Source organism: Adiantum capillus-veneris, chromosome 25, assembly GCF_014529385.1.
Source record: "Adiantum capillus-veneris isolate H3 chromosome 25, ASM1452938v2, whole genome shotgun sequence".
In the NCBI taxonomy this organism is placed as follows: Eukaryota; Viridiplantae; Streptophyta; class Polypodiopsida; order Polypodiales; family Pteridaceae; genus Adiantum; species Adiantum capillus-veneris.
In genome coordinates, this window is record NC_140955.1 from 32,848,200 (window position 1) to 32,874,050 (window position 25,851).

The following is a 25,851-nucleotide window of genomic DNA, read 5'->3' on the forward strand; positions in this document are numbered from 1 at the left end:
CACCTAGTGCAAGCTTTACCACTCTATCAGCCAATGAAGTCTTGCACTAAGCTCTAAACCTATCTAAAACACGAGAAATTTCAAACTCTGAGCAAAACTTTTTGAGCAATCATAAAACCAAGTAGAGCTAAACATGATTGATATAAAGGAAATTGTAAAGGATCGCCACCCACTTGAAACTAGCATGCAATAGCCCATGAAAAGTATTTGATCCAATCTAGCAGACGCTTGAAGACAGTATACCCAAGCCAGTTTCTTTGGGGGGCTCAATGTCCACTGCCACTTTGAGGTTGTGGGAGGTTGATGATGTGCTACTTGCTATTGCGCCGCAAAGAATTTTACTCTTCTTGGTGCTGTGAGGAGGAGGTGGTGGTGTTGGAGGCTTGCACTGTGAACCTCACTCGCTTGGGTTTAGAAAAACCTTTGCTTTTTCTAGATGATCTTCCGCTCTCTTCTCTGCTTTCAGCCAAAGCTGAATCAACTCCTACTTTCTCTCATACAAAAAATTGGACTTACCTTTCCTTCTCTCCTCCGGTTCCTTAATTATATCATAGTGGTGCCACCAAACTTCAGATATGTGTGCCTAGGCTGGAGACTTAGAACCTTGAGGGTATCTAGAATGACCACCCTCTTCATCTTGTATAAGGGGCTAGAACACCTTCAAATGCCTTCAAAAGCTCAAGTGTTGCAGCTATGCGCTTTGTCTTGTGAGTAATAATACCGTATGGGACCCTTTGTTGGGCTTGGTGTTCATATGCTTCCTCAAAAAAGAGAAGATATTTAATTTTCTACCTTAAAAGTCCTCCAGAAAGGCAAATCTTTGCACACCTAACCACTACCACACGTTGGCAATTGAGGAGCGCCTTAGAGAGAATGGAGGCAAGGCAACCTAGCATGTGGTGGCGGCATCTACAATCACCACACAGGCACAGAGACCGATCTAGAAACCATCACTACAAGTTCTAGCAATCCGGGATAGCAGAATAACTGGGAAAGAAGATCCTGCTTCGTAAACCATAGTGCTAATAAGCTTGGTAGCTTTGCCACACATTCTCTCTCTCTCTCTCTCTCTCTCTCTCTCTCTCTCTCTCTCTCTCTCTCTCTCTCTCTCTCTCTCTCTCTCTCTCTCTCTCTCTCTCTCTCTCTCTCTCTCTCTCTCTCTCCCCCCCCCCCCCCCAAAAAAAAAAACACTCTAGAAATAGTTTGTGTCGGCACGAACTGCTTTAGGATCTTCTTTTTTGGTGGAAGCTTTTTGGAGTACAATGCCCTTTGTGTGTGTGTGTGAACGTGCAGTGGGAATCTTCCCAGCCAACTTCTTAACTGCCTTGATACATTTTTTTGCCTTTTTCTTGGCTTCTGCAACAAAAGGAGTCGCGCTTAAATCTTTGTGATGTTGGATACCACATACAATCGGAGCAAAAAGGAACCTCTCTCTTGTACCCCTCCACGTCATAATTAGGTTGAACTTTGAATCCCTTTCTGACAGTAAAAGCCTAAGCCTTTGAGGTTTTGTTGTCTTGGATGCCATGCATGACATGATTTGGAACTATGTATCTGGGAGGTCTTTTAGCAGTTTTGTTTGTAGCCACACCGTATAATTTCCCCAATTGGAGGTCGCTACATTGCCGATTATCTCTGTGTGTGTGTGTGTGTGTGTCTATCTATCTATCTATCTCTCTATCTATCTACCTCTCTATCTATCTATCTATCTATCTATCTGGGAGGTCTTTTAGCAGTGTTGTTTGTAGCCACATTGTATAATTTCCCCAATTGGAGGTCACTACACTATCGATGCTCTCTCTCTCTCTCTCTCTCTCTCTCTCTCTCTCTCTCTCTCTCTCTCTCTCTCTCTCTCTCTCTCTCTCTCTCTCTCTCTCTCTCTCTCTCTCTCTCTCTCTCTCTCTCTCTCTCTCTCTCTGTCTCTCTGTCTCTCTATACCAAAAACTAAAAACAACTCCTTTAACAATCTATGTCGGCTAGTGTGGAGGGTCACCTTGATGAAAATCGGCTAAATTTGGACAATTTTAGTGCAAAAACTGATAAAAAACCTATTTTTTTTTGCTAAGTACTAGGAGATATTCGATGCTCGCCTTTTTTTCATTGGTCGCTAAAAACGTTTTTGGTGAACACTACATGAGATTCAAGTGGCTTAACCAAGGATCGCAATGTGATTATATGGTTTGCATTTTTGTTGGAGAGAGATGCAAGCTGCTTCATGAGACAATGTTGCAATTCTCCAATTAGTCCATCATGTGAGAGAGACACTAGCACCATGCTGACACCTTGTCAGAATCTAGCACACTATTGATTTAATACTTGCTATGGGGCCTAAGAGATCAAATTATCACATTACTATGCAACAATATACCTGCTCCAAATTGCCTACAAGCATCGCACACATACTACCAAAATCTAAAATAAAAACTCCTAGAATAGTATGTGCCAAACTGTTTCAAGAATTTTTATTTTGGTTTTAAGAGGTTTTTTGGAGGTCGCTACCATGCTGACTCTCTCTTCTCTCTCTTTTCAATGTGTGTGCTCTCAATATATGCTCTTCCTTCTTGTTGCTCATTAAACAACAAAACAAAGATGTTGGATGGCTACTAATAACAAATCTCAATGTTTGTGAGAAATTGGCTCCGTTTTTTCTTTGCTTGATAATGTTTTCTCACCATTTGGTAATAATCCTAAACCAGTTATCATAATTGACTAACACTCTTGCTGTGAGAATCTCACCATAATCACACAAAACAAAGACCAAGGAAACCTTGGTCTCCTTTTATGACCTATTTGATCTACCAATCTACTTAAGGCAACTGTCGAACTCAACAAGAACCTTGTATAATCGATGGAATAACAATATGACACTCAAATAGTGAGATATGTCACTTGGAAGGTTGTAAAGTTCTTTGCTTGGTTCTCGTGAAGCGCTTTCAATGTAGGTATCCACATGTAGAGCTCAATGAGACAAACACAGGGATTTCAAAATGACGTGATCACACTATAATTTCAGGTTAATAACAATAGAAATGCAAAATAACAAATATTATGTTAATTGACATTCATCTTTTTTGACCTGCAAGGAGACTTGGAGACCGGCTAAAGGCCCGCCGGGCTAAGTAGTTAACCCACTGGGCCCGCCGGGTAAAGCCACTTCCCCACCGGGCCCGCCGTGGCTATATAAAGACGACGCCGGTGCTTGTCTTTTTCACAAGAGAGGTACATTGAAAAGTCTTCTTCACCAAACTTTCTGGCAGCTTTCCACATTCTCAAAGCAGTGTAGCGGTAATTTTTTAATCCCTTCCTTATTTTATTGATGTTTTTTTGAGTTTTTGCGTTAAAACTCAAAGGTATAAAATTTCTTTTATCAAATTATCGTACGTGGATGCACTGGCATATGGTTGCAATTGCGGCTAGGTGTGTCATTGCAAAAGCATACGATGATTATGTTTTATATTGCTCCCAGTCATTCATGCTTCGGCACATGGTTGGAATTGCGACTAGGTGTGTTGCTGCTAGATTGACGGTAGCATCTGTTTGAAATAAGTCACCGTGCATGGATGAAATGGCACATGGTTGCAATTGCGGCTAGGTGTGTCATTGCAAAAGCGTAGGGTGACTATGTTTTATGTTGCTCCCAGTCATTCATGCTTCGGCACATGGTTGCAAATGCGACTAGGTGTGTTGCTGCTAGAATGACAGGAGCATCTGTTAGAAAGAACTCACCGTGCGTGGATGCACTGGCACATGGTTGCAATTGCGGCTAGGTGTGTCATTGCAAAAACGCAAGATGACTATGTTTTATGTTTCTTCCCGTCATTCATGCTTCGGCACATGGTTGCAATTGCGACTAGGTGTGTTGCTGCTAGAATGACGGTAGCATCTAATGCATGAACGTGTGCTCAAATAATTTCATAATGTTTCATATGCTTGAATCTTGAAAGAAGACATCGTGCGTGGATGCACTGGCACATGGTTGCAATTGCGACTAGGTGTGTCATTGCAAAAGCATAGGATGACTATGTTTTATGTTGCTCCTAGTCATTCATGCTTCGGCACATGGTTGCAATTGCGACTAGGTGTGTTGTTCCTAGATTGACGGTAGCTTCTGTTTGAAAGAAGTCACCGTGCGTGGATGCACTGGCACATGGTTGCAATTGCGGCTAGGTGTGTCATTGCAAAAGCGTAGGGTGACTATGTTTTATGTTGCTCCCAGTCATTCATGCTTCGGCACATGGTTGCAATTGTGACTACGTGTGTTGTTGCTAGAATGACAGGAGCATCTGTTTGAAAGAACTCACCGTGCGTGGATGCACTGGAACATGGTTGCAATTGTGACTAGGTGTGTTGCTGCTAGAATGACAGGAGCATCTATTTGTAAGTTGTTGTACGGTGAGGCATACTGCACTTTTTTTTTCACGTAGAAAAGATCCAAATGGAGTGGCACATAGTTATATTTTACAATGTGTTGTTTGCAATAATACCATTGCAGGCAAAATGGATCCTTCTGCTACTTCAGTGATAGAGTTCAAAAAGAAAATTAGACAATTGTTGATTACAATCGTTAGTGCACTAGATCCCGACGATATAGCGTAGATTGTTGCAAATGAGTCTAGATTGCAATCATTATACAGTGAGATTGCCCGCAAAATTTTGTTGTTATATCCAGACAAAACAACCAAATCAATAATCTCATTACTGAGCAGTTGGGTGGGCAATTTGCCCAAGGTGGCCTCTGAGTTGAAAGAGGAATGCCCTCAAGAAGTAGACAAGGGTAAGCTAGAGCATTGGAACGCGAGATGGAGAGCTGAAAAGGAGAGGTCAAGGCGAGCATCCCACATAGACACACAGTTTGGCCTAAGCAAGAAAACGCGAATGGTTATCACGAGAGTTATGGGGAGCAACCAAGTTGGAGAACCGTTTATTGAGGAGGCTGCCATTGAGGGAACATCGGGTGCTATTGCTTCTTCCAGTCACCTGGGGAGCAGTATATACAATTCTGAATGTAGTATGACTTTGGGCATTCCAAATAAGTCCATTAAGAAGATCAAGAAACTTGGGTCAGGGGCTTATGGCACAGGGTGGCAAGTTCAAATCAAAGGGATCAGTTTCCTTCCTGCAACGAATACTTATTGTGTCAAGGAGTTCACAGGACAGGCCAAGCATCAGTGGAAAAGCTTTGCATCAGAAAGTGGAGTAGATCTCAACCATAGAGGGGTTGTGAGGAGTATTGCCCACTCTGTAATGTTGCCATGGTTTCTGATATTCCCCTACTTCAATGGGGGGACTTTAGGTGATCTTATGGAGACAGTGCCCCTTCCACATGGCTCTTTCACGACGCTTGTAGCGCATCAAGAGGGGAAAGGAAAGATCCCTGAAGACTTTAAATGGGAGCAGCCCTCTGAAGACAAGAAAAAACGTATCAAGAGCTTGTGCAATCATGCTCCCTCGTTGATCCATGCCTTGGTGAAGGCATTGCGATTCGCACATAACGAGGGAGTGATCCACAATGATCTCCATCCATGGAACATCATGTTGGACTTTACCAAGGATCTCACTCCCCGTATTGGAATAATTGATTGGGGATTGGCTCTGCGTGTTGGCTTAGAGACACAAAAGACCAACAATACCGATGAAAACTGGCAAAAGCTTCATCCTTGGCGAGCTTTTGTGTTACTAGATGGCAAGAATTTATGCCCATGGACCAAGGCCACAGATGTGTACGCCATAGGATGGGTGATATGGAAATTTTGTAAGTTTTGTGGAGAGTTCTCTAACTACTACAACACAGATTGGTTCAAACATAAGGTTTCAGTGGAGGTACAAGCCATATCTAGGATTGTTGTGGAAGGTTGGGTGAGGAAGAAATCCACAAACAGATAGACCTTGGCACTTTTGGACGAAGAATTAGAAAGATTTGAAGCTGAGCCAGAACGATGCTTACATCCTCCCTCTGAAATGAGTGTAGCCTTTTTTTATGGATATATGATGTACTTTATTAAGCAGGGTTTTCTGAGACTTGTGACTTATAAAATCACTTTTAAAAATTGGGTTTTATGCGCAATGGATGATGTATGAGTAATAAAAACACTTTGTTATATCTCAATAGACAACAAATTTTCTATGAGTTTTGTTTTTTCTCTTAAGTTTCAAGCAATAAGCCATGTGGAGTCACTGATTGTCATTCATTGATTTAAAAAATGGTGGTTACTCTTATATCAATTGATTGTCGTAAGATGGTGGTTATTCTAATATCAATTGATTGACGTAAAATGGTGGTTAAAATTATAGCAATTGATTGTCGTAAAATGGTGGTTACTCTTATAGAAATTGATTATCATTAAGTTTGTATGCCGTAACTGAAGTATAGTGTTTAATCAGGATATGGATAATGATAATCAAAGGGCTAAGCATGCTTTTGAGCGTCTCAGATCCATGTGCCAAGGCGGTGGAGTGAACGACACCGCTCGAATTGCTGCTTGTTTCTCCCAGTGGGCCAACCCGGTGGGTACACAATGGAAAGAGGTGAACACTAGGATTGACCGAGAAATGGTGAAATCCATATGGCCAGGCGTTGCAGATGACAACATCAAGAAAGGCCCACTCAAGCTATCACAATGCATTAATGCAGACATACGAGACAATGGAGAGAACATATATCTCGATGTTATGGGTCATCCTATGCATCATATGGATTGTCCATTGTGGTTTGCCAAGATGTTATACATGCATTATGTCTTGGGTGAAGCAGTGGACTTTAGCTCAAGGACACCTCACATGACGATTGAGGACATTCGCAATACTGCAATCACCGTCACACGGCAAGAGATGTCATTGGCACTAGAAGGTGCATCAATGGAAGTGCATCAAGTTAAGGAGGAGCTTCAAACTCAACTCAGGCAAGCATCACAAGCTACAGAAGGCTCTCATGCAGAAGAAACCCTAAATAGAGACTTGCAAAGGGAGGTGAAGGTGCTATCTCGCCACGTAAAAGAGTTAGAGGCGACTATAAAAAAACAAAATGCTGCCACATTGATTGAGCACCCAACATCTATTGAGGCCCCTCCAGCTTCTGGTGAGCACGGTGGTCCTTGCCCCATATGTAGATCATTCTTTCATGAGTGGTGTGGTCACTTCAGCTTGCCATGCGGACATATGTATCATATATCATGCTTGATGCAAAGCATGATGAATAACTTTCATTGTGCTATATGTGAGTTTGAGATATCCAAAAAGCTATATGCAATGTTTAAAATGTTCGAAGACTATAATAAGCTTAAATGTCAGCGTGAACAGGAGAATGAAGATATTCTCACAAATATTTCACTATCACTTGGATAGTTTTTGTAGCATTTGATAACATTGACTCGTTGTCTTGCAAGAATTTATTAGTGAATTGTGAATTGTCTTCTCTTCAGCTTCAATTATGATATGTGATAATGCAACGATTTGTTAGGGCTTTGTATATTATGAAGCTTTAATAGTGATTTGTGGCCTTGTAAAGGTTTTTAAGGGCTTCGTTTATTATTAAGAAAATGTCTAAACCTTAAACTAAATATAAAAAAAACCTTATAAGATAAACAATTTTTGAACTTAAGCAGAAGTCACTCAATGGATTCGATAATCTATTAATTAAACCACCGTCGCTTGCTGCGACGGGTCAAAGTTGGTTCAATTTCCAAATTCTCTTCAATCTCTTCTAAAGTACATGTAGTTTCTACTTCATGAGATTCCCCTTGCAGCTCACTGTCTTCGTCCACCTCATCATTGGTTACATCATAAGTCCAGCGCGGCATCTCCTCTTTGTAGTTCTCAACTTGCACTCTTGCCAATAGCCGATGGTTGCAGTACATATACACCAATTTTTCAGCTCTTGCATTTAGAAGGCGGTTTCTGATGGTGGAATGTACATATTTATATGTACTCCAGTTTCTCTCAGAACTTGAATTGGATGCACATTGGGCTAGGATTCTAATAGCTAGGCGTTTAAGGGTGGGTGCACTACCACCATTCATCATCCACCACTTCCACGCTGGTTGCTCCGTGGCAAGTTTCTGCACAAATTCTGTACCAAACTTACCCTCTTTGAGTTTAAACTTCGTAAGATCAGTAATAGCTGATGCATGCTCATCAGGATCATCATAAAACCTGCCTATCACATCATAAAAGTCTTCCAGCACCTCCTTATCAAGTTTGTCTATTTCCATTGCCCAATACTCTGGATGCAATAAGAAAGCTACGCTGTGTAGTGGACTATGTGCTCCAACCCATCGACCATGCACATACTTTCTCAAAATTTCTCTCCTCTTTTGAGTGAATGGTGTCTTCCAAGGCTTCACAATTGGCTCCTGGGGCTCCTCTGGATTTGCAAGGCTTTCTTGAACAGTCCACCAAGCCATCCACACCTTACCTATGTTAGGCAAGGCAGAATCCAGTTGGCATAATGCGAGCATAATGGGCATCATGACATTGTGCACATCCACCACATCATCCCAGAAGTGGCGATCAGCTAGTAGATCTCTGATCACCCCTATTTTGCTTTTTATCTTCTTCCTTTGACCAACCTCCCATTCTGAAAAAGTGGCACAAACAAATGTCTCCATCACAGCATTCTTATTTTTTATTAGTGATTCTACCGTATAGTAGTTGGTGCAAAATCTAGTTTCGCACGGCAGTTTTAACATAGTAGACATCCTCTGATGGTACATGTCAAGAACCCTCTGACGCTTCAAAACAAACTTGACTATTAAGTGATCATTGTCTACTATCCATTTGAACCACTCTGTGTCCTCCCTCTTGTACCAATCTTGCAATACCAAGTTCAAGCTGTGTGTACTGCAACCAGCACTATATAGATGAGAGAAGCGACTTTCAAGTATTCTACTTGCAGCCCTGCAATTTTTGGCATTGTCCATGATTACTTGGACAACATTTTCATTTCCAAGTTCCTCAACTGCGTCGCCAATGATGTCAGCTATAAAACTGCCATACTTTATTTGACCAGAGCTATCCACATCTTTGATAAAACATTCACCATGAGGACATACAAGCATGATGTTGATCAATGGCCGCCTTTGAACGTTGGACCAACCATCACTAACTATAGTGTATCCAGATTGTTCTGCTGCTTGTGTAACATTTATCCAACAGTTGGTTTCTCATATGGTGATATGTTGGAGGGGTAAATCCAGCACCATACTCCCCAATGCGTTTCCAAGCTGACTTCCATGCATCACGGGTGACAATGGCCAATGATCCCCTAGTGAAATAGACGGCTTTAGCTAGTGCAAGTTGTGCTTCTTCTAAGGCAAGTGTTTTGAAGCTCGTCTGTAAGCTAACCTGTCTACTTTTTGACGAACCTACCTGAAAGTCAGGAGATCCATGGTTTGGAGGAGTACTTCCATCGATATGAGAAGTTTGTTCCCTACTTTGAGTGCTTGCATTTGTGGGCGTTACACCCAATGATCCCTCATACAGGTTTGATCTTATCGATACGGGGGTGTGATGGTCGAAAGTAGAGAGTTTTGATCTTTTGCTCGTGGAAATTAGCTTACCAATTAAAGCTTTTAAGCACATAGCTGCTTCTTCTGCACCTAAGCCCTTGTACTTTCCTCCTTGAATTCTGGTATTGCCACCTAGCAAATGATCCGTTATTCTTGGTGCTCCTCCAGATTTCTCTTCACCACAAAAGTTACATTTCCAATCTTGATACTTATTTAAATTTGTGGCAAAATTCCACTCGGGTCGTGGACTTTTTCCACCTGCCTTTCGCTTGCCCTGCGAAGTGGTGACCCGCAAAGCAGGACCTGGCATCGAGGTAGGAGGTCTCCTCAAGGAAGCCACAGGCTTGGGTCACCAACACCACCGCTGACATTCCCGGTGGAAGACATACTTATTGGATGCCTGCAATACCAATAAACATAGCTCAGTATGCTATCTCTTCTTTCAAGTATTATTCAAACCAAACATTAGTGTTATAATCAATATCACACACAAGTGTAGTAGTGAAGCCTGAAGGGAATAACTTCAATCTACTCAAACATGAGCAAGCAAATACAACGGTGAATCAAATATGTGATCAGTCCATCCCAAAAGTAGAGATATTGACCCAAAGATTCACCTTCCTACCCCTTTCATGAATCAGTCCAGTCCAAAAAAGAACTAATGACCCATGATTGAAGCTCTAATCGAAATAGCAAGCAAATATAGCGGTGAATCAAACATGTGATCAGTCCATCCCAAAAGTAGAGATATCGACCCAAAGATTCACCTTCCTACCTCCTTTCATGAATCAGTCCAGTCCAAAAAAGAACTAATGACCCATGATTGGAGCTCTAATCGGAATAGCAAGCAAATACAACGGTGAATCAGACATGTGATCAGTCCATCCCAAAAGTAGAGATATCGACCCAAAGATTCACCTTTCTATCTCTTTTCAAGAATCAGTCCAGTCCAAAAAAGAACTAATGACCCATGATAGAAGTTCTAATCAATATAGAAATCAATTTAGCAAATATAACAGTGAACCAAACATGAGATTAGTCCATCCCAAATGTAGAGATACTGACCCAAAGATTCACCTTTCTACCTCCTTTCAAGAATCAGTTCAGTCCAAAAAAGAACTAATGATCCATGATCAGAGTTTCATTAAGTTTTAATTTTTTTTAAAGACTATTCATTCTTTTACCTTTAGTTTTTCTTCTAAATTTTAAAGGATGACCAAATTTAGAGGAAGCGGTGATGTGATGTGATGTCTACTACAGGGTTATATAGAGCCGCCAAATATGGACGGGATACATGACGGGGCCGGCGGGATTCTTGCTTTGCCCGCCGGGCCCGTCGGGATTCATAATATGCCCGCCGGGCCTGCCGGGGTTTGTGGTTGCCCCGCCGGTTCTATGTTTTCTACCGGTTTTCGTAAGTCATGACATTAGATATGTTATTAACATGAAAAAAATAGTGATAATAACAACAATAATTAAAATTTAACAAAATGCGTCATCGCGTAATTAAAATCCCTGGACAAACACAATGGTGCCCTTGGACTTTAGATGCGAAAACTGTGAGGTGTAATGTAAAGAGATGAATTCACAGTAGAAAGAAGATGGCACTAGATGTACAGAAGAACCTTATCTCCCTGATTTATTCATAATAATGCTAAGTAGTCTTTGGTATAATGCCCTTGTCTCATATAGTGGAAGCAGGCATTGAGAAGATTTTTATAGATAGCTCTCTCAATGTGTAGGGTTTTCCTTGTTGAGTCCTTGATGGGAACAGAGTAATTCAAGTCCAATGTTAGATCTACCTCAATCAAAAGCTATGGATCCCATTTGGAATTCATTCCACCTCTATAAAAGTAAGCACCTATTGACTTAAGTCAAGGATAAAATTCAATGGGAAGATATGGAAAATCAAACCAAACATGGGTTTTAGTGGGCATAGGGCCTTTAGGGTTAAATATCACATACCAATTAGAGACAAATAGGGGAGTATTTCTAATTATCCATTTTACTTGACTAACTACTTGCAAAGTAGTAGAAGCTTCATTAAAGAAAAACAAAAGTAGTTTTTAGGAAGGTATTGGGCATGTGATACCCGAATTTTTCTATTCTTTGAGTTCTATGAGATCCAACTCGTAAGAGTTTCCATTGAGGGTCTAATGCCATGGTAGAGTCCTATGATAACCCTGTCTTGGAGCTATGCCATTTTTCAAATCTTTAGCATGGATAATAATCCCTTCATGTGAATCTCATTGAGTCTTTGTGCCCTAAGTCATCACGATTTTGGTTGAGATCTTTAGTGTCATGGGAGGGAGGCCTAACCTTGACCTAGCTTCACTTCCCACCTTAGAAGTGTTGAAGTCCCTAAAGGGGATGTTAACATTATGGCCTTCATGTTGCAATTTATCATCTTTGTCAAATACATTAGAAATAGCAACATTGTTAAACTTAATCATTGAAATCGTGTACCTGGATCAATGTGAGAATTCAATGATACTTCGAGGGAGCACACGTGTTCTTGAGCAGGCACAAAGGGTTGATGCAACAAAGGGAAAAGAAAAAAACAGTCAAATGTAGCTTCTATGAAGACTACCTTGATATGTATGGACCGTTGAGCATGAAACAAAAACCACTTGTGGAAACTCATGTGTGATAACAACCAGTCCAATTTGTGTCCAAAAAAGCATGCAAATTTGGCAGCAATGATCCCGCTTGGGATAAAACAACCCAAGATGTAAAGTATCACTCAAGTAGTGAAAGATCCTCTTTATAGCCTACCAATGCTTAGACCTTGGGCTATGCATAAATCTCCTAACCTGTGAGATTGCAAATTGAATATTTGGCCTTGTATTGCATATAGAAATAAGGCAAGAGTGACATCGACAAGATCACCAACATCATGAAGACTTAATTTTAAACGTGTTTTTATTGGAGTAGCAAGAGATTTGTAGTTCTCAAGGCCAGACGTACATAGTAATGTCTCTATGTACCTTGTTTGGCACAAGGCAATACATTGCTTAAATTGTATACCCAAGTAATTATGCAAAATTCCCAAGCCTTTCATCTTTAAAGTAGCATTCAAATCAACCTTGAATTTAGAAATGTGTGTCTCATTCGTACCAGCAATCAACAAATTATCTACTTATAGAACGTCAATGAGAAATACATTGCCCTCATGCCTGACATACAAAGTGCTTTCAATTGGACTATTACAAAAGCCTTGTTTAATAAAATGAGGGCCAGGTTTCTCATACCAAGCACGAGGAGACTGCTTCAACTCATACAAAGCTTTCTTACATTTGTACATTATGTTTTCTTGTCCTTTCTAGACAAAACCGTGAGGCTGCATTACATAAAATTCCTCAAATATATCACCATTACAGGAAGCAGTAAAAATCTCTGACTGATGTACATTACATCCAAAATGAGCTATTAATGCACATAGAAAACAAACAATAATGATAAAAAAAATTGGAAGCAAAGGTCTCTTCATAATCATTGCCTTTTGTTGTGCATAACCTGTTGCAACAAGTCTAGCCTTGTAGCAATCAATCTCACCATTCGGCTTATGTTTCAACTTGTAAATCCACTTGTAATAATGGCCTTTTTGCGAGGAGGAAAATCACATAGATTCCATGTGTCATTTTCTATAAGTGCATCATACTTTGATTGCATGGTAGCCATCCATTTTTTTAATTATATACTTCATTAAAAAAAAAAGAGGTTCCTCCCCATCACATAAATTAGAAACAACCAAAGTATAACAACCTGACACATAAGATGCATGGCAAGAATTTGAACGAGTATAGCTAGACATAGATGCATCCAATTTATTGTCACACAAAGTATGTACCAACCATTTTGGCCTACCTCTAGCCTCCTCATTCTCAGCCCTTTCCACATGAAGTACGTCATGTACATCTGCATCAGTTATAGACTGGTTAGTAATATTCTTAGAAACCCCCATAGGATGTACATGTGTCTCATTGGAATTTACATTCAAGTTTCCACCATTAAAAAGAGGCAACAAAGTGTCATAAATTTCCTATGAGCTTATATTATTGTCTCCGATACATGATCGCGAATGCTGAATGGAATCGTCCACAAACACAACATCTTCTTCAACCAAGATACATTTTGTTTGCGGATGGTATAACCTGTAACCTTTGCTTTCAATACTGTAACCAACAAAAATGCATTTAATGGCCTTATCATCCAATTTGTTGCGCTGTGTTTGTGGCATCAAAGCACAAGCTAAACAACCAAGAACACACATGTAAACAATAGATGGCTTTTTATCATGTCATGCTTCATAAGGAGTCATAGATTGCAAGACGTTGGTATGACACCTGTTAAGTTCATAAGTATCACACATGATAGCCTAAAGCCAAAAAAAATGTGGCAAATCTTGACTCTTGATCATACATCGTGCCATTTCCATAAGCGACCTATCTTCTCTTTTAGCAATTGAGGTGTATAGAGTATCGTACATCGGTGTTTTATACCAAACTTAGCCAGAAATGCATTAAACTCATGAGACATATACCCCCCCCCCCCCCCCCCCCCCCCCCCTCAATTTAAACGGAGGGTGTCCATAGTACATTTAGAGACATTTTCAGCCATAGCCAGAAATTGCATGAATCACATGAACACTTTGGATTTAGCTTTAAGCGGATACACCCATGCATGCCTGGACTAATCATCAACGAGAATCATGAAGTATATGTAATTGCTTATGGATGGAGTTTGCATAGGCCCACAAAAATCACTATGCATAAGTTTGCAACTTGCATGTAGCCCTTATTGAACCATCCTTAGGAAACTTTGAACTCTGCATCTTACCCATAATAGAGCCTTCACAAACATGTCTAGAAGGTTCTTTAAGAGGCAGCAAAGAAGCAACATATCATGTAAATGTAGCGAACTGGCAAAAATTAAAATTCCTAAAATGTGAATGCCAAAGTTTTGCATCTGAAACAACCTTTCAATCCACAACTTCATTTTCAAAACTATTCCCACACTTGTCATACAAAGTGAACTTATATAGCCCACAACACAAAATGGTAGATGCAATTATTTCATTTCCAAAAGTGAGATCATAAATTGTACATGTGTTGTCCACAAATTTAACAACAAGAATAAGTCTTACAAGTGCATATACATAAAAAGTTTCTTTTTTATGTCTAATACATAAGTACATCAATAAGTGTGAAAGAACTCCCATTCAAAGTAGTTACCACAATCTTTCCAACTCCCTTGATAGCATAACAAGCATTGTTGGCACAAGTGATTGTATTCTTATGAGGGAAACACTTGAGAGAGTTAAACAAGTCACGATGTGAAGTAATATGCTTTGTAACACCACTATCAAAGTACAACACATCTATCAAAGTACAACACATGTAAATCTACAACAACTCATATACATGCATCATGGGCAAAAGGATCATAAGTACACTCTACACTAAATGCTCACTTTGCATCTACATCAACATCACAATCTCAGAAGATTCTACAATAGCTACACTTGTGGTGGATCCAGCCTCTTTCTTCTTGGCCTCTTTTGCCTTCAACTTACCACATTGCTTTGTCAAGTGATCATTATCCTCGCAATAATGGCAACACATCTTCTTCTTGTCCTTTTTACTAGGATTCCCAGACAACGTGCTGCCAGGAGAAGCAGATAGCTTGAGGGGTTTCTTGAGTCATAAGTCTCCAAGTACTAGCAAAAGTACAGTAGGAATTCGGGAACGCATCAAGAACAGTCTACACAAGTGAACTATGGAAAATGACTTCGTATGCAAAAATAATTTGCTCATTAATATCCTTGATACTAGCAAGGAAAGTGTCCATGTCATCATTCTCTTGCATAATCTTTAACTCCAACTCTTTACGCAGCAATGCAAGTTTAGTCTCATTATTGTGACTCGCATAAAGATCAACCAGAGTATCCCAAGCCTGCTTTGTTGATTTTGTTGAGAGAATGTGAGGATAAATAGTGAACTTCACAGATAATTCAATCAATACATGAGCCTGTGCATCTCTAATGTCCCAACGAGACTGCTCAACCATAGGCAAAACAACTCTACCACCAACAGACCTACCAGAACCGGCAACACCCTCAATAGAGCCTATATCCACAAAAGGTGGATGTACATCAATGCCCTGCACAACATTCCAAATTCTCTTTGAAACAAGAACATGTGTCATCATGTAAGCCCACATTGGGCAGTTATCCCCATCCAATTTATCCTCAGCAACAACGAACATCTTGACAACATCTATGTTGTTGTCAATTATAGCAAGTGACTGCACCTGATGTAAAGACGGCCCGAAAATAAGAAAATGAAGCAAGACTAACATGCTATATAGCACAACCCAAAGAGGATTGCAAGGGACCTATTCTACAGAAAATTGATAGAAATTTTACAAAAAGGACGAATTTGCCTATGCATTTCTCCCTGTAGTGGAACGGAGGTTGAAATGAGTCCAAATCAAAATTATGAGCTAACCAAGCTCTTTAAGTTGTCCCAAAGTATTAATTCACCTATTAACTCTCACCAAGGCTCACCCGAATTGGAGAAAGTGATCACACGGGTGTTGGCGACTATGCATGTGAGGACACAACCTGCTCTAATACCAATTGTTGGAATTAGGGTTCCAAGGATGCACATATAGCTTGGAGAAGATGAAGAAGCTCAAGGCACACAACGGAGAGAGGTTTCTTAGTGCACAATAGAAAGATAAGTTAGCCCTAGAATGATGGGTGTATATGCAGAGCGGGGGGGGGGGCGGCCTCTTAGTGAGGGAAAAAATGCCTCAACGATCCTAAGTGTGTTCACACACATCATTACCAATGCACTCCCCCCCTATTCTATACCTCCTCTTCAACCTAACTCACAACATCTCTTCTCACTTGGTGAGGTCTCCTTTGGGTGTTGCCAATCCACTCCAGCCAAACTTTGTTTCCAACACTGTCGCAATTTGGTTGAGCATTTGCACATGCTGTAGTTGTGCCACATGGAAAGTCCATTCACCACCTGCAACAAGTTCTTTTAGCACGTTGAGAAAAAAATTTTAAAGTTTGAACTGTAAAACGCCCGCCACCCAACACCTAGTCCATGCTAGGTGCAAAAGCTATGGCCTCTCGCAATGGTTCTCTCTCTCTCTCTCTCTCTCTCTCTCTCTCTCTCTCTCTCTCTCTCTCTCTCTCTCTCTCTCTCTCTCTCTCTCTCTCTCTCTCTCTCTCTCTCTCTCTCTCTCTCTCTCTCAAACACACTCACATACAGATCATGGCTGGTCACAGCGATATTGTGGTTACCTTCGCAGAGGTTTTGGAAAATTTGCAACGTTGTTGCAACAATTCACTTAAACAAATAGAAAACAACCCTCGGTGGCAGGCCAAGACGAGGGTGAAAAGCGAGTCTTTTTATGCAAAGATTGGGGCCGACAACTTTGTAGAAGTGTTGATGTGGCAAGGTAGGAGCTTTGTCATTCTAAAGGTGGTGAAGAACACCTCCATATCATCTAATCCGCTCAAGGAGTTCTAGTTCCTTGAGACATTTGGCAGGTTCATCTCATCTCAAGACATTCTCTTTGTTGTCATAGTTGCATCCCTGCTAAACTCAAAGACAAGAGGAGGAAGCCTGAAAGTACAATCAATCCCCATCGTTTCTTCCACCCCAACAATTGGCCCTTACATACATCTTTCATGGAGGATTTGGGGCTCCTAGTTTTGCGTATTTCCATCAACATGGGTCGACTCCTTGCCGATTTCACTTCGTCACACATTTTGATGCGCACAGCATTGTTTTTGTGTTGGGCAAAGACCCATTGGATCCATTTGACCAGTTCAAGCTTTATTTCATTGACTTCAATCAAGCGAGGGTGGTTAGCCCCAATGAAAAGGCGTCTTTTCTTCATGAATGGTTTGTACTTCCCAAGACTAGCATGAGCTATCGGGAAGATTTCAAGGCACGCTATCTCTCAGAGGCACCACATGATGTGCATCAACATGATGACCACGGAAAACCTCATGTGTTCTTTCAATAGCGATATTCCAAGGGATTATGGATAGGGAATCTATTCGTTGGAATTTCATTTTCATGGATGTGGCTTTCAACATGCCCACATTCACAAGGCACAAATCTATCTATACTACATATAATGGGGGGAGGGATTCCACCCACCCTTCTTTCCATGTGTGGTGGCACTTTCTTGCTCCAACACCCACCTTTAGGTAGTGTGCCATGCATGAGAGAGAGAGAGAGAGAGAGAGAGAGAGAGAGAGAGAGAGAGAGAGAGAGAGAGAGAGAGAGAGAGAGATTTTATTATCGTCCTTGGAGGTCAAATATGACCTATGGGACCAAAGTTACATGTGATGTAGTATGTGTATGGCTGATGAGTGACTCTCGATGCTCCAAAATTGTAGTGATGAGAGTCGCAATGGAGAGCCCACACTTTGGCTGGGAGAGGAAAGTGTGTAGGTCTAAGTTATGGCTGAAAATGTGAGAGAAGCAAGTTCGGATGTGATCAAAAGCTGAGCACTCTAGTAGTGTGTGGTACTCAGACTCTCGAACTTGCAGTGAGCATAATGTGCACAATCGATTTGACTCTTCTCCATTGCCCCAACGCCCTATCTCGCATCGAAGGAAATGGGAGCTAAGCCGAATTGCTGCGATAGTGTGTATCGCGGACAAGGGAATAAGCTCAAGCATGTAAGTGTGCGTACGGTTTCCTCTCTCAGCGAAGAACATGGTTTTGTAGTTGGGGGCAATATAGGTGGTGTAATGTATGAAGCGTGACCCACCGGATTTCTCCCAAGCCGTAATACATTGGCGTTGTAGAAAAGCTTCATTCACTTGAGAGTCAATTGAAGCATCATGTAGCAAGTGTAATGCATCCCATCTCCCAAACCACTTCTTTATGTCTTGCATCCATCCTGTGCTCAAGATCTTGCTTTTATGCGTCTTTTGAACTTTTTTGCTTGCTTCCCATGCAATTGTAGGAAGTCGATGTGAGGGGTTTTGACGCATCTTTATCATGTACTCCACAACCCTTTCCATGCCCATAACCTCAATTGGAAGAGATCCCGACTCAAGAAGTAAGAGTTTGTGTCTTAACTTGGAGAAAGTTTGTAAGAAAACGCTTTTGGACATTCTCAAACTCTTTCCAAGTAGACTTTGAGATGCTCCCGCCCCACACTTCAACTCCATAAAGAAGAACCGGTGTCACCAATGCATCAAAAAGATACTTCTTGAGAACCCAACACTTGATGTTTCCCGCATTACACATGTTCTCAAATGCATAATATGCTCTCTTTCCCGCTTCCAAACGACTCATAGCACATTCATGCCACTTGTGATTGGATGGAACCTCAAGGCCAAGGTACTTAAAGTTCTCAACAACTTCAAGTGTCTCGTTGTTGTACACAATGCATGGCTTCTCCTTATGGTTGGTTTTCACAAGCATAACCTTTGTTTTGGATTCATTTACAATCAGCCCACTATGCAAATCAAAAGTTCTCAAGGACAACCATAAGCTTTTGTGCATCTTCTAAAGTGTGTGCTAGAAGCACTACATCATCCGCATACAACAAAAGCATGATTACCACATTGCAAATAGTGACCTCTTCAATGCCTTCTTCTTGCATAAAGTCAAGTACCATTTGTTCCAATTGATCGATGCATAGACCAAAGAGAGTTGGTGACAATGGACATCCTTGTTTAACCCCAATAGTGCTTACAAAAATTTCTGAAATTTCTCTTCCCATGTGCAATTGACAAATCACCTTCTCATAGATTTGAAAAACCGCAAGCATAAACTCACTTGGCACTTGGAGTTCTTCCAGACTTCTCCACAAATTGTTACGTGGAATCATATCAAAGGCTTTCTTAAAGTCCACAAAACAACAATACAATCGCTTGCCTTTCAACCGACTTTCCTCCATGAGAACACGAAGAGTGACAAGATGATCAATGGTGCTATGGCATCGACGAAAACCCGCTTGTCCCTTTGCACACTTGTCATTCTCTTCAGCCCAATCATTCAATTTCATCTCCATTATGCACCCAAACAACTTTGCCATAAGAGACCCAATCATTATAGTCCGGTAGTTGCTTACATTCTTTACATCCCCTCCTTTATGCAAAGGCTTAACCCAATTAGTACTCCAATCATAAGGCATACCATGTTGAAGTGCAAGGTTGAACATATCACACATCCACTCATGGGTAAAATCTCCCGTCCATTTGATCATCTCCGGCTTGATACCTTGAAGATCTCCCGCTTTGCGAGTGGCCAACTTTTCAAGCCCATCACATACATCCTCAATAGTAAAAAAAGACGGCATACATGGGAGTGAACCATAAAATGGCATTTTTTCAGTATTTGCTTGCTCATATAATTGCCTACAATGTGTGTACATATCCACTAGACTCAAGTTACCAAAATTCTCAACCCGCTTGCCTCTCAAGTTTCTCCAAAATCTTCCACATGCATGTGCCTTTTCTTGGACTTGAAATTCTTGTTGCTTTACTTCCCATCTTCTTCTCTTCTTTTGAATCAATGCCTTGTATGTATGCAAATGACTTCGATAGTTGTCTTTTTCCATAGTTGCATCAAGCTTTATCAAGGACTTTCGAGCATCTTGACATTCTTTATCAAACCACCTTTTGCATGATCTATCTTTGTTGATACCATGGAGATTCTTTATGGCAAAGCATTCTTCCGCACATGCAAGAACAAATAGCTTTCTTGAAAGCTTCCCATTTAGTTTCCAATGGTGCATCACATTGAAGCTTTGTCATCCATAATTTTTGCTCAGCCATTTCAATGTACATTGGTGCCCGTTTGAAATCCATACATAGTGATAACTTCTCTTTCCTTTGGCTGAGATTATCATGCTTAGTTGCTTCTCCACATGAAAGGTCAATACATAAGGTGCGATGGTCGGATTTCGGGGTCCATTGACCAAACATAAAACTCTTTATGCGATACATGATGGCTTCAGAGAGTAGCATATAGTCAATCACACTATCCCCATTATGTCTCCTACATGTAAATCCATTGGTTCCACTCCACAAAGATACACCATTGGCAATGAGCATACCCGTGCTATTACACATGTGTAAAAGTAACTTTCCATAGTGATCCGGCTCTTTCTCATCCATTGAAGTACGATCATACAAGTGAACTTCCTCCAACTCTCTTGAAATGTATGGCATATCAAATTGTTGAGTATCATGTTGCAATGTTTTTGTGCGAGCATTCATATCCCCAAATACAATAACATCACCTTCACCTTTGAAATAAGCAATGTCCTCTTCCAAATCAGAAAATGGTTGATCTCTATCCATGCAAGCATAAAAGGGAGAATCATGATGAGGAATGTAGCAACCGGCTATAAAAATGGATGCTCTTTTTGGTGTCATAATTTTCAGCCATACATAACGTTTGTACTTGTCATCTTTCACAATTGATACAAAATCTTCCAATCCTTTCTTAACCATACATGCTAACCCTCCTTGTCCTCTTCGTTGCTTGAGATTCTTTGACCACATCAATGAATGTACATTGTATGTTAGGAAATAAGACGTAGTTAAATAGATAATTGAGTAGATTACTTAATGGAGAGATACAGATTTATATACACGAGATTATAGAGTAGAGAGAGAGAGAGTACACACGATATACGTGGTTCACCCAATGTGGGCTACGTCCACGGGAAAGCAGCCACTCAATGGCTTTAGTACTTCAAAACAAGAAGTAGTTTACAAAGGGATTATACCCTTAATGGAGCTCCCGCCTTGCTTCACTCTCACCACCTCACACTCACCTTGTTGCATCAACTTCACACTATGAAATGTGTATAGAAATGGCCTCCTTTTATAGGCCAAAAGGACTGCCCTCTCTTATGAGAGACAGCCATGTGTAGCCGCCCTTGTGCGAATAAGTCCAAATCGGACCCTCCAATCCGCCCATGTGTGGCCGCCCTTGAGAAGACAAGTCCGCTTTTGAATTCGGCCACCGGCCACCGGCCATTGACTTCCGACCACCGGCCATCGGCCATTGACTACTGGCCACCGGCCAACCGACCGGTTATTTTCCGACCACTTTCCGACCGCCGTCCGGCCATAATATTCCGGCGAAAGAAAAGTCTCAGGGGCCTCCGCCCCCGAGGCCTTTAAAGTTGCCCCTGATTCTTGTCCGTAAAAATTTTAGTTTTCGGTGAGTGATTTTCCTTCACGCACGATGGCTTCTCCTCATAATGGGGGCCTTACAAATGTGCGCTTTTACCACAGAAAATTACAAGGGTAAATCAGGCTCCATACTTAACAATCTCCCACTTGGAGACTGATCTCCAAACCAAACCTGTGACTGCTTTCCATTCTGGCTTCTTATCCTTGAATGCCGATTGAAGATGAGCAAAAGCTCAACTTCTCCTTGTTTACCACCTTTGTAAACATGTCTGCAGGATTTTCACTTGTATGCACCTTTCCTAGCTTTAGTTGTCCCTCTTCCAAAAGAGTGCATATGAAGTGATATCTCACCTCAATGTGCTTTGTCCTTGAATGAAAGGCTGAGTTCTTCGCAAGGTGGATAGCGCTTTGGCTATCACTGTACAAGACACAATTGTCTTGTTTGAATCCAAGCTCTTCTAAGAATCTGTGAAGCCACAGAATTTCTTTGCTTGCCTCCGTCATTGCTACATACTCTGCTTCCGTGGTAGAAAGTGAAACCACTTTCTACAGCTTTGAAGCCCAGCTTACTGTTGTGCCTCCAACCGTGAACACATAGCCAGTAGTGCTCCTTCGAGTATCTTTGTCACCTACCATATCTACATCAGCATACCCTTCTAGAAAAATATCAGTTCCTCCAAAATACAAAGCATTTGTTGTTGTCCCTTTTAGATACCTAAGTATCCACTTCACAGCTTGCGAATGCTCTTTACCTGGGTTGTCCATGAACCTACTCACAACTCCCACTACATGTGCAATGTCTGGCCTTGTCCAGACCATAGCATACATTAGAGAACCTACCGCTGCAGCATATGGAACTTTAGACATATAGGCTATCTCCTCTTGTGTCTTTGGACACATATCCTTTGTTAGTTTAAAATGACCAGCCAGAGGTGTAGAAACTGGTTTTGCATTTTGCATTGCAAACCTTTCTAGTACCTTCTTGATGTAATCTTCTTGAGATAGCTTTATTGTCTTCTTCGTCCTGTTCCTTGATATTTTCATACCAAGTATCCTCTTTGCAGCACCTAAATTTTTCATTGAAAAAGATTTGGACAGCTCCTCTTTTAGGTCTTTGATGTCCTGCATGTTAGCACTTGCAATCAACATGTCATCAACATACAACATTAGGATGATGAATTTCCCATCTCCTAAATTCTCCGTGTAGACGCAGTGATCCGAGTTGCATCTTGTGAATCCATGATCCAACATCCATCGATCAAACTTCAAGTACCATTGTCTTGATGCTTGCTTTGAACCATACAAGCTCTTCTTTAATCTGCAAACCATTTTCTCCTTACCTTTTACTTCATACCCCTTTGGTTGAAGCATGTAGTTTTCCTCCTCTAAGTCACCGTGAGGGAATGCCGTATTTACATCCATTTGCTCGAGATTTAGATCATGAGCAGCCACAAGGCTTAAGACAAGCCTAATTGAGTTCATTTTTACAACAGGAGAAAATATTTCATTGAAGTCAATACCTTTCTTTTGAGAAAAACCTTTTACCACAAGCCTAGACTTGTACCTTTTCTTCCCACCTTCTTCTTCCTTTAACTTGTACACCCATTTGTTTTGAAGTGCCCGCTTACCTTTAGGCAGCTCAACCAACTCCCATGTTTGGTTGCGATGTAGTGAGTCCATCTCCACTTGCATGCTCTTCGTCCATTCTTCTTTGGATTCATGTTGAATAGCTTCTTCAAATGATTCCGGCTCTCCAGAATCTGAGATCAAGAGATGGTTGAAGGAAGGAACAAACCTTTCTGGAGGTCTACTTGCTCTTGTAGATCTTCGGGGAATAGGTTGAGGCTCCTCATTTGGTTGACGTTGTTGCACATTGTCACCGTTTGCAGTCCTTGAGTCTTCACCGTCCTCAAGCTCCATGTACTCATCACCTGTTTCTTTTGTTTGTTTTCTTTCCAAGTAATCTGTGTACATATTTTGTTCGTTAAAAATTACATCCCTACTCCTTAAGATTTTACCATCTTCAGGATTCCATAGGTGATACCCAAAGTCTCCTTCACCATAGCCAATGAAGAAACACTTTTTGGACTTTGCATCTAACTTTGATCTTAGGCTTGTATCTATGTGCATGAAAGCCTCACACCCAAACACTTTGAGAAATGCATAATTCACCGGTTTACCTGTCCATGCCTCTTCTGGAACTCCCCCATCCAATGTTGTTGAGGGTGACCGATTGATTAAGTACACGGACGTACTTGCAGCTTTCGCCCAAAGCTCAAGCGGTAGGCCTGCATGTAGCCGCATGCTCCGTGCTCGTTCCATGATTGTCCTCTTCATCCTTTCTGAAATCCCATTTTGTTGAGGTGTCCTTGGGGTTGTCCTTTGCCTCCGAATGCCATTGCTAGCACAAAAGCTTTCAAAATCTTGGCTGCAATATTCGCCTCCATTGTCGGATCTGAGGCATTTAACCTTGGTACCTGTTTCATTCTCCACAAAGGCTTTCCACCTTTGAAATATGGAAAATACATCGGATTTATTCTTCATGACATAAACCCATGTTTTTCTAGTCGCATCGTCTATGAATGTTACATAGTACAATGAGCCACCAAGTGATGGTGTACTTGCAGGACCCCAAACATCAGAATGAACCAACTCAAGTTTTTTATTTTTTCTTTCATTTCTTGATTTTTGAAATTTTACCCTCTTTTGTTTACCATAAACACAATCTTCACAGAACTCTAAGTCCACTTCTTTCAAACCTGGTAGAAGCTTCTTTGTTTGAAGGATTTGCATTCCTTTGGCACTCATATGCCCAAGTCGGTAGTGCCACACCGCACTGTCAACTTCTATAGTTGCTGCACAAGCTGAAGGTTGCGTGCTAACAGTACACAAGTAAAGTGTACTGACTTTTTCACCCTTGGCAACCACCAAAGATCCCTTTGAGATCTTCCACCGTTTGTTTCCGAATGCAATGTTGTGACCTTCATCGTCCAATTGTCCTATAGAGATCAAATTTTTGCGAAGAGAAGGAACATGCCTAACATCTTTAAGCTTCCATTCATTTCCGTTAGCAGTTTTGACACAAACTGTACCTTTGCCGACAATCTCACAAGCTTCATCATCTCCCAAGTATACATACCCAAAATTACCTTAGGTGTAGTCTTGGAAATGTTGCTTGTGTGGTGTTGCATGGAATGAAGCCCCAGAATCTACTATCCAGGAATTAAACACATTGTCTAATGAGAGAATTAGAACATCTTGCTCTACTTTACCTGCCACATTGGCCTCCGATGTTGGCTTGTTGTCTTGAGACTCTGTCTCCTTCTTCTTCTTGGACAAGTAATCCTTCTTGACGTGGACCTTCTTGCCGCAGTTCCAACATTCAAGAACTGACTTTGTGCGTGACCTGCTCCGCCTTGAGCGATCACGACCCTTTTGGTTTTTGAACCTCTCCTTAAGCCTTCCTCTTGTTTCCACTCATAGTGCAGCACTTGATGATTCTCCTGTGCTTCTCCTTCTCATTTCCTCGCTTAGGAGAACACCCACAACATCATCAAACTTAAGAGTATTTGTGCCAGAGATAGAATTACTTACAGCCATCACAAGGCTGTCCCAACTATCCGGTAGAGATGATAGTATAAGGAGAGCTCGCACTTCGTCATCGAAATTGATTTTCACTGATCGAAGTTGACTTATGTTTGTGTTAAAGTCATTTAGGTGTTCTGCAACTGAACCATTCTCTGCCATCTTTAGATTGAACAAGCGCTTCATAAGAAATACCTTATTGGATGCCGATGGTTTCTCGTAGAAGTCGTCAAGTGACTTCATCAAGTCCTCCGTGGTCTTCATCTCCGAAACATTGAAGGCCACCGTTGATGCCAAGCTTAACCGGATTGTTCCCAGTGCCTTTTGATCAAGGACAATCCATGCTTCATCTGCCATTGTTGCGGGCTTCTTTGCAAGACTGCCTAGTGGAAAATAGAGTTCCTTCTTGTAGAGATAGTCTTCAATCTGCATCTTCCAATGTTGGTAGTTTTTGCCGTTGAACTTCTCAATCTTGAGCTTCCCTTCCTCCGCCATAACTCTCACTCAATTCAAGAAATCCTTTCCTTGAGATAATTTAGCTATGAGAAAACCTTTCTCTGATACCA

General features: G+C 41.1%; 1 pseudogene; it reads right to left on the bottom strand.

The window, feature by feature from the left end:
• Positions 1-397: 397 nt before the first annotated feature.
• The window catches only part of LOC147424675 (large ribosomal subunit protein uL13-like), a 32,773-nt pseudogene continuing 7,319 nt past the window's right edge, over positions 398-25,851 (bottom strand).